The following is a 17,591-nucleotide window of genomic DNA, read 5'->3' on the forward strand; positions in this document are numbered from 1 at the left end:
TTCAGGGGAGAATCCATCCCTTGCATTCTCTAGCTTCTTCCCATGTCTTGAAGGCTTGACTCTCTCTGCCTTGACCCTTCTCCTCTACTCTCAAAGCCAGCAGAAATCAGCCAGGGTCCTTCCCACACCACCATCTCCTTGGTTTTGCTTCCAACTCTCTTCTCCTTCTTAAAACCAGCCAATGTGCAACCCAAACTCCATCAACAACCTTAATACCTGTTTGCCATGCAATTCCCGACACATTCAGATGTTTTAGGGACTAGGGTGTGGCCATTTGGGGGCAGTTTTTTCTGCCTACCACAAAAGCTGAGTTCCATTGAGTTTAGGTACCTGGGCCAAGGTCATCTAATGCGTAAAAGTGCAAAACCTGGGTTCTCACAAATTTGCCTGCCTTCAGCTCCCTTGATCTATTCAATATGCTTTGCTGTGCAGTTCATATGTCTAAAACTCTCAACAAGCCCCATGATTTAGGTCCAGTCAGGCAATACATCTCTTGCTCAATTTGACAATCAGCATGTTAGATACCATGCTAGTGCTAAGTACACAAGGATGAATAAAGCACATCATTCTCTTGGGAGAGTGAAGAGTCTGACAAAGGAGATCCCAACATCCTATTGTTATATACTATTGCAGCGTGTCATTCTGTCAATCATTTTGCAATGTATTGTATACTCTGTTGGATTTATGAACAGGTGCTATAGGCACTCAAAGTCGGAGGGGTTCGGACCAAGACAGGGAGTGCAGCGAGAAGGTGGTCCACATCAAAAGGCTTCTCGCTAAGGGTCATGCTGTGTTATGGCCAGAAAGATGAATAGAATTTCACTCAGCAGAGTGAATAAATAAGGTTGCAGAGGGATTCTTGTGGAGAAGCAAGTTTTGGGATACACTAGGGGGGGAACAAAAGGAGACATGAACAGAAGTGTACCCAAACAGGAGTTTGGATCCAGACTGCATGAACCCTCAAATGGCATAGTGAGGAGTCTGAACTTTTACCTTCTGAATGGGAAACAGAAACCTGGGACATTTTTGAGCTAAAGAGGAGCATGAGCAGATCTGGCTTGGAAATGTGAGCTTGCTAGGGATGCAGAGGAGATGGTTTCACAGCAGTTGGTCTTGAGAAAAAGCAAACCAACCAGATGATCTAACAGCTACCTGGAGTGCTAAGTTTCCAGGTCGGCTTTAATTGTGGAAGCTACATATTCCTTTGACAATAAAGTGTCCCCTAACTAATTATAGGGAGTCATTTTTATTCATTTACTTGGTGAATATTTATTAAACATCCATTGTATGTTGGGATTTGTGCGAGGTGAATAATCAGTTCACAATTGTGAACAAATAGATATTACCCAGTTTCCATGGATCCTATATTTCAATAGGGAAAATGGACATATATGCCCAGAAAAACATGTAAACACAAAAATAATAAATGAACTGAGTGACAGTTGTACCAAAAGAGTCAAAGAAAAAGCTGAGAAGGAGAGTCCCAGAAAAGGTAGTCCCCTGGGCACAAAAACTACTGACTGACATCTCACCTGAATGTGCTTGTTAAAACATTGAAATAGGGCAGCCACGTCTGTCATAAATAAATTCTCCCAGTATCCCCATCTACCCCTCGCTGGTGCCTGGGCCACACTAGCTTCTCCCTTCAGACTCCCTAGAAGTCCCCCCAGAGTAGCAACCAAGGATTCAATGCTTGCCCAAGGAAAGCCTCCAAAATCTTGCTCCAGCTCCGTGACCTCCAGAATCCTTTTCAATCATTAGACTCAGTCACCACTTAGTAGATCAGTTAGCTGAGACATAGGTGGAGAAGAAGAAAAAGGTTCTATGGCACCCTTCTACCAAAATGGAATCTTTAAAGGAAATCTGTTGATATGACACTTAAGACTATGCTTTAAAAACAAAATTAAAGGAAAAGTGTAAAAATAAAACCTTAGGGAAAGTTTACCATAGGTCAAATTAACTCCCTATCTTGTTAGAGTTCATCTAGAAATGTTCTGGATGAGATGGTCACCTTAAAGTTAAGACAGAAAAAGATGAAGGTGCTAGCCACCTATAGAGTGGGAGATGATCATTCCAGAGAAAATTGTGTTTGCAAAAAAAGAGAGGAAGCGGGAACTTGATATACTTGTGGAATTTAAAGAAGACCCAGCATGGCTGCAACTTAGCAGGAAGGCAAATTAAATGAGGTGGGAGATTGGCTTTTCAGTATTCTACAGCTACTGTGGGACGTAAATGAGTTGCAGAGCAAGAAGACCAAAAGCTGCTTCAAGGAGCCATGTGAAAGATGGAGGGAGTACAAACAGAAGTCAGATGTGACCTATGTGGCTAGGAGAGTTTTCAGGATCTGGTGATGGAAATGGGATTGGGGCATTGGGAGGAAGCCATGAACTTCTAGGTTGCCAGGGTGAGTTATTATGTGGGAAAGTTTGTGGAAAGAGTTTCATGGAGGAAAAAGAGAGAGGAGGATCTTGAACTGAGAATCATATGCTTGAGAGTTTAGATGGAGCAACAGATGTCAGCTCGTGAGAAAGAGAAAGACACGGAGTTGTTGTCCGTGCAAGAGAACAGACTGTGTCAGACTGTGAGTCCGGGTGCATGCGGGGGCGGGAAGGGGGGTGAAATTGAAGTGTGCAGATGCTCTAGTCTGTCCCAGTTCAGCACCTTCTCTGTCAGTGAAGAGTTGTATGAACTTGGACACTCAGCTCCTCTGTGCTTCACTTTCCTCATTAGTGAAAGAGGGTGATATGGTGTGCATTCTGAACAAGTTAATATGGGCAATTCTAGGATTGGGCCCGAGATGTAGTCAGTGCTGATAAATCCACCTCCTGTTGTCATCCACAGGTAAGATGAGGATACAGACTCTCTTTTGGATTTGGAAAAATAAAGATCCTTGAGAATCTTCACAATGGTGGTTTTAGAATCGAGAATGGAGTGGACTAAAGAATGAAGGGAACTAATGAGATTAGAACAGCTGGTCTACCTGACTCTGAAGAGTCTGGCTGTGAAGAGGGACTGGAGATGCAGCGGAGCTGGATAGCTCAGCAGGGGTTTGATTTCTTCTTCTTTTTAAAAAAATATTTATTTTTTAGAAGTAGTTGGACACAATACCTTTATTTTGTTTATTTATTTTTATGTGGTGCTGAGGATCAAACCCAGGGCCTCGCACGTGCTAGAGGAGGGATCTACCACTGAGCCACAATCCCAGCCCCATCTGATTTCTTTTCTTACCTATTTAAGATAGAGGTACGGGCATTGAGATGAAGACAGGACACACATGAAGGCTCTGTTGGCTTTCAGGAGCCACAAATTCTCCTTTCTTGCTCTTCTTCACCTGCTAAATTTTTTTTAAAAGTAGCTTGGCTTTTCTCTCCCTTATAGCTTCCACCCTCACACCTGAAACAGGAACTGGCTCAGTTCATCCTAGGTGAAGGAGTGACATGGCCAGGGTAGAATTTTAGCCAGGATGTCTTCCAGGTCCTAGTTTCCAACCTGGAGCAAGCACAGCTATTACTGGGAGATAATCAAAAGGTATCTCCTAGGTCATTAACCCAATAACTGAAATTCATTAGGTAAATATGGATTTAAATTGGACTGTGGAGAACAGTGAGGACCATAATAACTTGGGGGTGATTTAGAGGAGAGGAAACCTAGTAAGGTACAGAGGAATATGGACAGTCCAACAGCAGGCTTACCCAAAGGGGGAAGTCAAAAGGGAAGTGAGAGGTGCCAACAGGTCTGCTCTGGCCCTCTTCCAAGTTAAGCAAGGCTCCCCTTATCATTTGGAGAAATAGGCAGCCAGTGGTTGGGAATGAGTTCCTACTCACTCACTTGTATGGAAGCACACAGAGCACAGGTCATGCTGTGTGCAAAGAGGCATTGCATTCATTCTATGGCCTAAGCATACACTTTGGTCTTCAGGAAGTGAGGCAAGGATGGGCAAGGACTGGGGACCTGGGAAAGAAAAAGAAGAAATAGATGCATGCCCTTATTAACTAGCCTCCCCATAGATGTCTGCCAGGGAGAGGAAGGGGGCTGCACCAAGATGCTCAGGAATACACATTTATTCATTGCGCTCAGAACCTCCTGCTCACACAGCAATCACCTTTCCCATCGCTTTTTGAGCTCATAGAAAATTTTCATTGTGAATGTATTCATATTCATGGTTTCACTTATTCTTGACTTTTTCCAATTAAATGTTGAGGCTTAAACTAACAAACAGATAATATAATGAAGGTTAATATTGTACAATGCCTTTAGCACATGCCAACTTTTTCTTCATTCACAAAAAGACCTGCTTTGTTGTGTAGGGAAAAATTTTACCAATGCTCCCTGAGTCATCCCAAATTGAAGGACTGCCTGTCTTCATTGCCTCATTAGGATACTTGACAATAATTCACAGATCTTTGGGGACAATGAGCAGGCTTTTGAGTACTGCCTGGAATAGTGATAAACACCATATTTAAAAAGTAGTGTTACATGATTCCCTCAGGCAATTAGGCTGCGTTGCTTGCTATAAGCTGCCCTGCTTCTGTCCCTACAGAATAAGCATTTGGTCTCTGCTCAGAACCATCGCGTTTTTCCTTCTCCCCTCTAGGTAGGTCACTAAATTCTTTTGTGAACGGTGGGCAAACAGCCATTAAAAAAGAAAGAAAGAAAGAAACTAAATGTGTATGAAATATAGCTCTTAATATTTCTCTAGAGCATCAAGTCATATTGTACAGAATTATAAAATACTATCAGAAAAGGGCACTTTACATACCATAATAGTCATTTTTTTAAAGTTCAACTTGGCAATTCAAAGCCACATTTAATTTTCTTTGAAAATTCACACATGGCAGGAAGATATTACTCTTTGTGGCTTTCAAGTCTCTTTCAGGGAATTGTAAAATGACAATCTTTTAGAATTAGCACTTTTCCCATAAATAGACACTAAATGACTTATATCAAATAAAGTCACATATGCATTTTCATTAAAATAAATACTAAAATAATAAGTAATTTTCCTATATAGCTTTTCTGGGATTCATGCAAATTAGACTTCTGCGTTATAGTTTGGTATGAATCATTTGTAGTTCTTCATCTTCACTGATAGGTGGGGCTAGTAATTTCTGCTTTAATTATAATATTTTAGCATATTAAAATCTATATCTAGATGGAGCAGACGCTTCAAAGCTTCAAAACTGATGAAACTGCATGCTTCTCTTTTAAGGGAGAAAGCTGTTTGCATTAATATGTGAAATACACTACTAAAACACCCCCTGCTGATTTCATAGGATTTTGCAAGGAGTTATGCATAATTTTCTGAAATTAAAAGACTGAGGATTAGATATTTATGATGATAAAAATTGAATCTCAAGAATTATTAAAAGCTTGGAAGATTCTTCTAAGATGGAATTTTTATTTGGTTCAATAATTATTTAACACATACAATGTTTTTCAGAAAGCAGTAGAATCAAAAGATTTGTCTTCTACACTCAGCTTCTTCACTTACTATCCGGGTGATAGTGAGTCACTAAACATCTTTGTGAACCAACAACCCAGAATTGAAAAGAGAATTAAGAGAAGTAGCAAGGGACATTGCTGGGTGATGGGCCATAACCTCACAAATAAAGATTATTGCAGATGGCATGGTTTAAGACAAATCCCTATTTAGATCTGGGGACAAATTCTCAGGAATATACAAATTCTCCATGACATTGTGTTTTTGCACTTTTGAATTTATTTTTAAAATAAATTTTAAAAGTTGCTGTTAATCTTGTAAGAAGTTTATGTGTTTATATTTTGGGTCATCTGAATATCCTCCTTATGACTTGAGGCAGTAGATGTACTCACAGCAGAATTGATACCAAATTATTCAATTCAATTGTTTTCAAGTTAATGAAAATAGACATAGGCAGACTTAATATGTAACATCCATCTTCTCCCAAATGATAATGACAAAAAATTTGAACAAAGATTTGTTAGTATTTTGAATCCAGAAAACTGATGAGAATATTCAATCAAAATGTGGCACACTATAGCACTGATAAGTTGAATTTGAAAGAAAAAGGAATCCTGCCAGCCAGCCAGCATTAAGAGTAGTGATTTAACATCAATCATCATTGTAAATTAACAAGAGAATTGGTTTGGGCTTTGTAAGTTTGTATAGATTTATTGTAATTGTGTTTTAAATAGTCATATGAAAATTGTAAGTTTAAATTTATACCTAGATTCTTATTTATATGTATTTAAATAGTGCCATAAAACTAACCTAAATTAATTCATTTAAAAAATAATTTAAGCTGATACAGTAGTTGAGAGATATGGCAAATAAGACAGGAACTCAGATGAAGAAAAACTCAGGTTGCCTTCTTCATGTACTTTGTTATGTGACCCTGAGCAGCTCACCTTCATTTCTTCACAGTAAATCTCATTCTCATAAAAACTGTGATGGGAAAACAAAATGGCCAAGATAACATGAGCGAATGTTTTCCCAGGTCTAATGTGTTATGGTAGATAAGACCTCTGGGTCGAGAGTTCAAACTTTCAACCTACGTTTTTGATGCCCCATCAGGCAAATCTCCTTACCACTAGGGGGTCACATCTCTATTTTCTAAAGCTAGAAGCTGTATCAGATTATCTCAGAGTTCTAAGTAAGAGAAGGTGGTTGGGGTTTCCACTGGAATTTCAAGGGACTTCTCACTTCAACATCATAACCACTGTTATTTGGTTTTCCAATAACTTTTTAAAAACTTAGTACACTGAGGTTAGTATTACTTGTCCTATTCCACAAGGCTGTAATAAGTTTGTTTTTTTTTAAAGTATCTGAAAACACTTTCCAAAGTCTAAAATACTACAAGACAACATTACAACAAACTCAGATTAAAGATCCTGACTTTTATTCACGATTCTAAAATTAGGCAGCCTCCAGAACCACAACAGGTTCAAAGAACTCCAGCCAGCAACGTCGTTTGGCAGGATTTATGGACAGAAAACAATAATGAGGTACACAGACGCCTGATTACATAGATGTTTTGCCTTATTTGAATTATTTGTCCGCCAGCAGTTTACTAGAGCCCTGCTGTTGTAATCAGCTGAGACTCAGCTGTTACAAAAGGATACTCCCAGATTAGGTTTTCAGGTTAGGTACTACACAGGGCCACTGTTCCCCAGGAGGGACTCTAGAGTGGAGGCATTCTCGGGCGAAACTCAGGTTAATTTAACATGAAGAAGGTGGGTTTCTCCTCCATGGGATACAGTGTGAAGGGCCGGAGGAACTGCATTCTTATGCTGGCCCTCTCAACCAATGTGCTGAAATGAATCGCATCCATCTGCCACCGAACTTGTATTGCCCACCACTACTGAGTGTCCGCCGGGTGCCCCGCATTCCACCAAGTTCTAACTTCGCACTTGGGGGCCTCTCAATCAGCGCCTACAACTCCGAAGTCGACAAGAGGGCCATTTAACAGATTAAGGACTGAGGCTGACAGCAGTTACGTCCGTGCCGTGCAGCACCTGCGAGATGAGTTCTTAAAACACCCAGCCAAGAGGGAGTTTTGCCGCCAGTCACCCGCATTCTACCTGTCACAGACCCGCACCTGGAGCGCAAAGGCCTGCAACGCCCCCCGGCGACCGGACTGCGGCGCTCCCCAACTCTCCCACACCCCACCCACTCGCGAGCATCCAGCCCCACGGACCCTCCACAAGCTCAAGGGCGGAAACCACCGCGCACCCATCCTGCACCGCTCTCCGTGGGGCACAGCGCGTGCTCAATCAGCACACCCGGATTTCCTGTCCGTTCTCGTAATTTCCGGGGAGGACAGCCAACCAATAAGGAGAGCCAGGAGGCGGAACCTACTGCCTCAGGCTCCTCCCCCGCCGCGCGTTTCGGAGGTGGGGGCGGTCCGGGAAAGGCCGGGTGGTGTGTTGTGGGCCTAATGGCTGCCTCCGGGAACCTCAGCAGCTTCCGTCTCCCGCCGCTGCCCACCATTTGAGAGCTCATTAAGTTATTCAGACTGCAAGCAGCGAAGCAGCTATCCCAGAATTTTCTTCTGGATTTGAGGCTGACAGGTGGATGCATTAGCCAGTGCGCCCCCGTGGTGTCCCCGGTGCCCCAGGGGTTGCGGCGAGGGGTTTCGCTGGGACCTCGCCGGCGGGTCTTAAGGGACAGCCCTGTCTGTGTAGGTGGGCGACCTGCATTCGGTTAGGTTCTCACTTAGCTTTGCACGACAGAAGTCCGGAGTCCCGCCGGCCCAGACACGTGAAGTGCGATGTCTGCACGGAGCCCGGCGTGCTGGGGTGTCGGCGCGCGAAGGCTGGCGGTGCGGGCGCTGAGCTCCCCACGGGCCGGGGCGGTGGAGTCTCGCTCACTACGCTCCGCAGCGGGCCTGCACGTGCCCATCAGATTTGCTTTTCGTGCAGTTTGAACTTATTAGGGCTTAAAGTCGTGTGCAGCTTTTAGCCATAACTCGTTTTGAAATCTTTGTAGGATTCGTTATTTAAACATGTTGAGCCTAAGAAATCCTTGAGAGTGCAAATAATCAGTAAATACATATTGCACAAGCTATGAGAGTGAGCAGGTAGTTTTCATTCCCACGCCTTATTTTTATAAACAGTGAAATTCACCAGCTTGAGGTGCCTGAGTTGATACGTTTTTATGTTTGTTTACCACCCCCTTTTTTTGTATGAGATCGCTGTAAGCTCTATTATAAATATGTGCACTAATTCACTTCTGCAGTACTCATGTTTTGAGATTTTGAGATTTGATATTTCAGTTTACTATTTGGCCTCCCTGTAGAAGTTAAAAAAATCGGTGAATCACCCAAAACGTTTCTATTAAATGATGTACAGTTTATAAAGCATAAATAAGTTGTTTTAATTTCTTGGACCTGAATTTTTCATTCTGTCTGTAGCAATATCATTTTGGATAAAACAGTCTAATTCCACTCAAGTCATTTATTTAGAAGAGGGGCCTACTACAAGAGCTTTAAAAGATTGCCCATTTTCCAACGTTCTTTGGGTTAACTAGTACCAGCCTTTCAACTAGTTATAGGCCACATGCTAAATATAAAAACCATTCTTAGGGCTGAAGATAACAGGTCTTTTTATTTTAACAGCAAAAAGAAGCTTCATTTACATTTTCTCCTGTGAGTCTTTTTTTTTTAATATTTATTTTTTAGTTTTAGGTGAACACAATATCTTTATTTTATTTTTACGTAATGCTGAGAATCGAACCCAGTGCCTCATGCATGCTAGGCGAGCCCACTACCACTTGAGCCACATCCCCGGTCCTCCTGTGAGTCTTTACTGAGCCTCAGGAATAAGTTCCAGATTGTAGATGATAATAATTCACTCTTCCTGTGAGAACCAAAGCACACAGGGAGATTAAAATACATGTAGGAGCAGACCAAGATGGACACTCACTCTTAATGATTTGACATTACATCTTTGATATTCATTTGTATTTGAATGCCTGAGAAGTTTGAGGGTGAAAACACTGTCCTGCCTACTGTTACAGTTTTACATTTTTTAAAATGAGAATCTTAAATTCACTACATAAAGCCTATGCTTAATTAATCATTCTTGTTCCCTCTAAGGCATTTGATAGCTGTAAGGGAGCAAATACTGGCTTTATAATTTACACCTGAATTGGAGTTTTTTTCTCTGCCATTGCTTTTTTAGGTGACTATGAACAAATCTTTGAAAGAGATTTTTTGCCTTTCAGCTTACATAAGCTTACCAAAAATAAGCAAAGTTGGAACTTTATGTCAGAGGAAAAGTGCTGGTGTGTTTTTAGTAGCTAAATTTCCTATCCTAGAGGGCCCAGTTGATCAGATTTTAATATCTCAGTCGATAAGACCAACACATTGTATGTTTTTCCAGAAGTAATGATAAGTTGCAATGAAACATTAGTATTCTACCCTTCTGATTTCTTAAGGTCTGCTGACTTAAATTGACTATTCGAAGAATTATTATTTTTATGTTAGAGTGAATATTTGCAAAGCTTAGAAAACCTGTAATGCTGAATTTAAACTTTATCTGAAAGTGTCCAAAAATTAAAATTTCTGAGAGTCTTATCACCCAGGAACGTGATACCATTGCCATTCTGACTACCAAATAGGTGTCTGTGGGTAAAAATGGAGACTGACTGCACTTTTTGCTTTTGCACCTTCAACTAGCAGCATGGAAGATTCTGATTGTGAATGTCATTTTGCTGAATTTAAGGAAATGTGCTATGATAATTCTGTTTTTGTTAAAGAATTAGTACAGTTTAAAGTTTAAACATTGAAATTTGCCAAGATGATCAAGATAATTAAACTTTTTTTTTCCCTCTAGATAAAATTGTAAGGAAAGCTGGCAATCTGACAAATGCTTATGTTTATGAAGTTGGTCCCGGGCCAGGGGGAATCACAAGGTCCATTCTCAATGCCAATGTTGCTGATCTCTTGGTGGTTGAAAAGGATACTCGATTTATTCCTGGATTACAGGTAAGATACTTAAAGTGTCTATTAGGGAGCAAAAACACAATTTAAAATATTAGGCCATTGTTCTTAGGCCTCTGGGCAACCAAGTTTACAGAAATTACTCCTAGACTACAGATCAGAATCACAGAGATTTTGATTCTGTACAGAGAGGTCTAGAAATCTGCATTCTATAAAGCATCCCCAGATGGTCTGTTGACTACTGCTTGAAAATACAATGATGCTGAAATGTTTTCAGTTCCCTTTTTTTTTTTTAAATCACTTATCATTGTCTGTGTACATCATGTCTGCTCCTTAAAAAAGTGAAAATCAGTAATGGCCAGAATGACTCATTGGCATGACTTTTGTGAACCTCATTCATTTAGGTTCAAAATGCATTTCCACAAGCAAAAGGCAGAGAAGACATTCATTTGTCTAGAGAGACTAATTGTTAAGCTTAAACATTCTTATAAAAGAATTTTGTAAGTGAGGAAATGAAGTTATATCATTCTGCTTATAGATTTAGGATAAGGTTTGATTGAAGTGGTACACCTTTAAAACACAGATACTATTATTACATGGGAAATATGTGAAAGAATGGTATATTTTTTTGGGAGAGAAGAAACCTTGAGGGAGGATCTTCCTAGCTGCCTATCAGAGGCTGGCAGTAGAGAGAATAAGCTTGTTTTGATCTTTTCTAAGAACTAAAACAGGTGGGAATTGAGGGAGACAGGATCATGGATTTGAAATAAGGAGGAACTTAAGTTTTTAAAACCTCGGCAAACAGTGGAACCGATTATGTCAGGCTTCGTGTAAAGGGAGTTCCTCATAGGGGGCACTTAATGACTTAGGGCCTCTGTTTGATTCCTGTGTAATTCTGAAACATTGAAAGAGCCCTGAGCCTTTGACAGTTTATTATGTGACTATAATGGAACAATAAAACTATCCACATTCTTTCTTCCATAGAAGAGGGCTAATGGGTTTAAAATTAGTATATTCTAATATTTATTTGTGTGTATATTAATAGAAAAATGTTTAAATTCTGTCAGAGCAGTATGAGAAAATTTGTTTAAAGATGTAGGAGTTTGTGTGCATACATCAGATTTTTTAGAAACAACAATTTATTTCTCATCTGTATCTGATATTTAGGCCTTAAAGAATTGTATAATGATTTACTTTGGTATTGTAACGTGGTACGTATTTCTTGATCAAATGTGGGATTTAGTAGTGATTTTTGCTTTCAGGCATGTTCTTGTTTTAAGAACTGTGTCTCAACTTGAGGTGGAAGTGGGAATAATGTTATTATTGATGAGCTCATGAGATGATAAAAAGAAATTGGATACTGCATAATTCCCTTCAGGTTTGTTGTAGCATTTTCTGGATATGAGGACTACTTGTCTGACTTTTTCTCCCTTAAAGGGATTTTTTAACCCTCAAATTTCCTCATCTGTTACATTCATTCTTTCTTATTAGGCAAAGGGGTGAATCAGTTACATTCATTCTTTCTTATTAGGCAAAGGGGTGAATCAGTTTAATTACATATTCTCCTCTGTGATCTGATCTGAAGATCTTTGAAGACAGGCTGTTTTAAAGACCAGTGCCCCCATCTCTCAACCCCCTGCCCCGGTCCTCCAGTCCGTGCCTTGTAACCCTCTACTATTATTAGATTTCACATCACTGGGCATGGTGTATGTGTTCTCCTCGTTTCTCCGTTCACTCCTCTGGAATGTAGGTGCCGTGAGGGTAGAGTGTTCAGTGTGTTGGTTTCCTTGCTGAATCTGCACTACAGGTGGCAGTGCCTGCTGCAGAACAGGCGTCAAGTGGTGACTCGAGGGGAACTAAGAAGGCAGTCGGCCTCTGTAACTGTGTATGTATCTGTGTGTCATGTGAGCTGACTAAAGGAGTCATTCAATAGTAAAATAAATATGTTTTATGGGTTATCAGAAATTTTGTGCTCTTTTTTCCCAATATCAAGGCTAAATTCGAGGTGAATTATAGGAGATATATATATGACTGCTCATCATTTCAGAAGAAATAAAATTAGTTCTTAGTGTCTTCTGTGCAGAAAAGGAACTCACCTTAAAAAGAAATGTTGGGTACTAAATTATCAAATAGGCTTCTTTTTCCTATAAAGAATGTTTCAATATGTAAAACCACTTTCTATTAGAGGTCCTAAATTAATCATAAAACTGAGTAAAAGCAGAAGAAGAGTGATCTATTTTAAGGATTCCATTTTAGTGGTTTCTAAGCTAATAGAATTACTTTTTAAAGAAAGTATAATAATTTATAAAAAGTCCTCTGGCTCAAAGTGTATCATTTGTAGCTTAATTTAGTTCACATAGTGTAATCAGGAGGCAACTCAGGGAAGGAAGGCTGGTGATAACTTAGTGCTGTTGAGGTGAGAAACCCGTGTCTGCTTCCCGAACACCGCATGGTGCGGTTCTGTGCTGAAGAATGTGGACGTCAGGCTCTATACTAGTTGTATGACTCTGGGCAGATGCTGTCTCAGCTTCAGTTACTCGTAGGCGGTTGGTGGGACTAAGTGATGCCTGACACTTAGCAAGCACTTGGTAAATCTGAATTATAAATACATGGTTAAATTGTTGTCCACAATAATAAAGGCGCCTCTGGTGACTCAGGATTGATCAGGAGACTGCTCATCTGGAATGAGTGTGGGGCAAGATTAATGTGACTCCTGGCACGATGGAAACTGCAGTGCTGTGGAAATGGTGGGGCTTTCTCCCACTCCTCCAGCCTGCATCAGGCACCTGGGGTTTTTTTCTCTTGATGTTGTAACATTCCAATTGTGTGGTTCTTGGTGTTCATTTTTTGATGTTTTCTCTTACTTATTTTTTACATTTTTATGGCTGAGTGGATTCTCTGTGCCTTGGAGGGGAGTAAAGAGATTCCAGACAGCACAGGGAGCTTGAAGCCTTGATGGGTTCTCCTGTCATTTCTGAGCTGGAGATAACTTCATAAATAACGTGTTCCCTTCAGACAGTTCAGATTCTTCTTCATTTTGGTCTTTTTGAAAGGTTTCATACATTAATAACAACAATAGAAAATATTTATGAAGAATTTGCCATGCTAATATTTTGTTTTATACCTTTGTTGAGGTGCAGTTGATGCTCAGTAAATTGCCTATGTTGCAAATATAAAAATCACTGAGTTCTGACATATGAAGATCACACAAAACCATCACCGCAGTCAACATAGTGAACTTCTCCATGAAGAGTGCCTGTGTTCCTAGTAACCCATCCCCTGCTCCTCCCCTTCCCTCTCTCCAGGCAACCATTGGATTGCTTTCATCATTGCATTGTTTTCCTTTTTTTTAGAAGCTCGTATTAATGGAATCGTTCAGTATGCCAAATAGAAAACATTGTCTGATGTTTTTCTATTTGGCATAATTACTCTTGAGATTCACCCATGTTGAGGTGTCTTACCAATAGTTTGCTTCTTTCTGTTGCTTAATAGTATTCCATTTTATGGGATACGCCAGTTTTGTAAATATATCCACCTACTTTTGGACTTCAGGTGCTTTTTTTACCATTGAACATGAAAATAAAGCTATTTGAACATTCTATGAAACTCTGTGTGTGGATATATAGGTTGGGAGATAGCCGTACCCTTTTACATTTCCATCATTGGGCATGAGGGTTTTTCTTCTTGTTAGTTCATAGTATAGTGTTTTTCACATCCTAGTCAGGAGTGATTGTATCTTATTATGATTTATTGGCACTACTTTAATGAAGAATCATATTGCATATGTATTCATGTGCTTATTTGCCATCTGTATCTTCCATGGAGGATTTGTTTGTTCAGATTTTTTTTTTTTTTTGCTCGTTAATTTTTTTCTCCTCTCTCTGCTTCTTGTTGAATTTTAAGAGATCTTTATATAGTTCAGATACATGTTTTGCAAATATTGTCTCCTCAGCTGTCACTCATCTTTTCATTTTCTTGACAATGTTTTTTGAAGAGCACAAAATTTATCAGTTTTTCCTCTTAAATATGCTTTTAGTATGACTATGTAAGAACAAATACCACCACTATGTATAATGCACCAATAAAAAATATGGGAAAAAGAAATAAACATTAAAAAATACTATAGCTATTTTCTAAGTAATAAGCATCTGCTGTATTTACTATTTAAATAATTCCCATATTTGATATTTATTTCAGTCTTCAACCTATTGTCTCTTTACATGTTGAATCTGAAGTATCTTTAAATATTAAACACATAAACACATTTCTGTTCATTAAAAAATAAATATGATACTTTTCCTGTCATATTTTAAAAATATTTGCCAATCAGGATTGGTAGAAATTATTCCTTCCCCCTCCCCCAAGATGTTTATTGCTTTACCTTTGTATTGAGGTCGGTGACGCATATGATTTTTTGTGTATGCTATTAGATGAGGGCTCAGGTTTTTTGGTGGTTTGTTTTGTTTGCCCCATATGTTGAAATCGTCTTTCTTTTTTCTCATTGAATTGGCTTAGTATCGTTGTCTTATACATGTCAGTCTGTACCATGGCCTTGAATTCTGTTCCCTTGGTTCATAGGTTTATCTTTTCACCAATATCAATCTGCAATGATTATGGTATCTTTATACTTGGACGTGAAGTCAAGTAGTGTAGTCTTCTAACCTTACTCTTCTTTTTCAGTGTCATTTGACCTGATTTCCCTATATTTTTAGAATCAGATTATCAAATTTTTCATTTTTTAAAAAGCCTGGCAGGATTTTTAAAAATGAAACTGTAGATTAATTTGGGGGAGAATTGACGTCTTAATGATATATTCTCTTCATCTTTGAATGTAGTATATTCCATATTTTCTTTTTTTATTTATTTTACTTAAAATACTTTACTTTTATTTATTTTACTTCATGTTACACATGACAGTACAGTGATCTTGACATATCCTACATTTGAATCAGATGGAATATATTCTCTGATTTGTCTTGCAAGTTTTGCATGTGCATCAAATTTTGTCAAATTTATCCGTAACAGTTGATTCTTTAGAGGTAGACTTTATATCTTGCAACCGTGCTAAACTCACTTATTAGTGGCTGTTTTGTAGATTGCTTAGTATTTGCTGTGTACATTATCTTGTCACCAAATGAACACAGTTTAACCTTCTGCATTCCAGCATCTGTGGTTGATTCTTCTGGTGGTCGATTATCTTATATTGTTGGCTAGGATCCACAGTATAGTGTGAAATAGCAGTAGTAGGAATACACACCCCTGTGTTGTCCCTGACCTTAGGTGAAATACATTCAGTCTGGACCACAGACCGTGATGTGAGTTGTAGGTTTTTTCTAGATCTCCTTTTATCAGGCTGAGGAAGGTCTCTTCTATTCCTGGTTTGCTGAGGTTTCACTTGTTTTTTTGGTGGGGGTGGGTGAAATAATGAGTAAATATTGAGTGTGCAAAACTGCTTTTTCCGAGTTTATTGAAATGATCACATGATTTTTCTCTTTTTAGTTCATTAATATATGAATCATATTTTTTAATGTTAGACCATTGTAGAATCTGTATTGGTGTCACCTTTCCCTTCTTTGGTCTTGATCATTTTAATGTCAGACCATCTGTAGAACCTGTAGCGGTGTCACCTTTCCCTTCTTTGGTCTTGGTTATTTTGTGTCTGTTTTTTTCCTGATTGCTCTGGCTGTAGATTGGTCAACTTTATTGATCTTCTCCAAACAAAGCTTTCAGTTTCATTGATTTTTCTCTGTTGTGTTCTATTTTCAATTGTGTTGACTTCTGCTCTGAAATCTTCATGTCCTTCCTTCTGCTAACTTTGGGCTTTATTGTTCTTTCTACGGCTTTTTTAAGGTGGAAGCTGAGGTCATTGATTTGAGGCTTTTTTTGTTTCCTTGTAGACATTTAGTACTATAAGTTCCTGATAAGTACTGCTTAACAGAATTCCACAAATTTTGATATGTTGTACTTTAATTTTCATTTTCTTTCAGAAATTATATACCTTAAGATACTGAATTTACAGGAAGACTTCAAAAGAAGGGTTTTTTAAAAATATATTTCTTAGTTGTTGATGTACTTTTATTTATTTTATTTATTTATATGTGGTGCTGAAGATTGAACTCAGTGCCTAAAACATGCTAGGCAAGTGCTCTGTCACTGAGCCACCACCCCAGCCCCTCAAAAAAGTTTTGAGGTGTATATTTAAGGAAAGATTTCAGAAGTAGTTCGGAATTTCCATTTAACATTCAGCTCCACTTTCCTTTTGATTTGTATTTGACTTCTAGATGATTTAGAAATGTATCATTTAGCTTGCAATTTTGGTTTTTTTTTTTTTCAATTCTGTCTGTAATTATTTTTAAGTTTAATTGGATTGTGATTAGAGAACCTGCTTATGTGACCTAAAGCATAGTAAATCTTATCAGATTTTAGCCCATGGCCTAGAATATTGTTTGGGGAGATGGTTCTCATGCACTTAAAGAGAACATGCATTCTTCTGAAAAGAACAGGTATTCTGTAAGAGTATGCATTCTGCCGTCCTTAGATGACACAGTCTGTACATTCTAATTAAATCAAGTTAATGTTGTTCAGGTCTTCTTTATCCTTGGTGATTATTTTGTCTACTGAAGTGTCATTGATTGAGAGAATAGTATTGAAATCTCCAAATAATAATCATGGATTTGTCTCTCTCCTTACAGTTCTGTCAGTGTGCTTCATTATGAAATGATCTCTTGAAGTGCTATTATCAGGCTCATGAACACTTAGGATTGCTTTGTCTTTGTGGTGGAGTAACCCCTTTATTATTATGGAATGATCTCTTGTTCCCTGGTAATATTCTTTCCTCTGAAATCACTGTGTCTTGTATTACCTAGCTATTCCAGCTTTCTTTTGATCAGTGTCAAAATACTCTCTTTTATATCACTTTTCTCTGTTCATTACTTTATATTTTAAATAGGTTTCTGTAGGCAGTGTCTAGTCAGGTCCTTTCCCTCTGATTTGACAGTCTCTGCCTTATGCATTAGTTTTCTATTGCTGCTGTAACAAATCACCGTAAATTCAATGTCTTTAAAAGGACAATTTGTATTCTTTTAAAGTTCTTGGAATGTAAAGTGTAAAATCAGGATTGGCAGGGCTGTGTTTTTTCTACTGACTTCAGCGGAGAATCTGATGCCTTGA

General features: G+C 38.8%; 1 pseudogene; it reads left to right on the top strand.

Annotated features, from left to right (window-relative positions):
* The first annotated feature begins 7,856 nt into the window (after positions 1–7,856).
* Positions 7,857–17,591, top strand: part of LOC143385920 (dimethyladenosine transferase 1, mitochondrial-like) — a 45,790-nt pseudogene continuing 36,055 nt past the window's right edge.

The sequence above is a fragment of the Callospermophilus lateralis genome, chromosome 11 (genome assembly GCF_048772815.1).
Source record: "Callospermophilus lateralis isolate mCalLat2 chromosome 11, mCalLat2.hap1, whole genome shotgun sequence".
Classification (NCBI taxonomy): Eukaryota; Metazoa; Chordata; class Mammalia; order Rodentia; family Sciuridae; genus Callospermophilus; species Callospermophilus lateralis.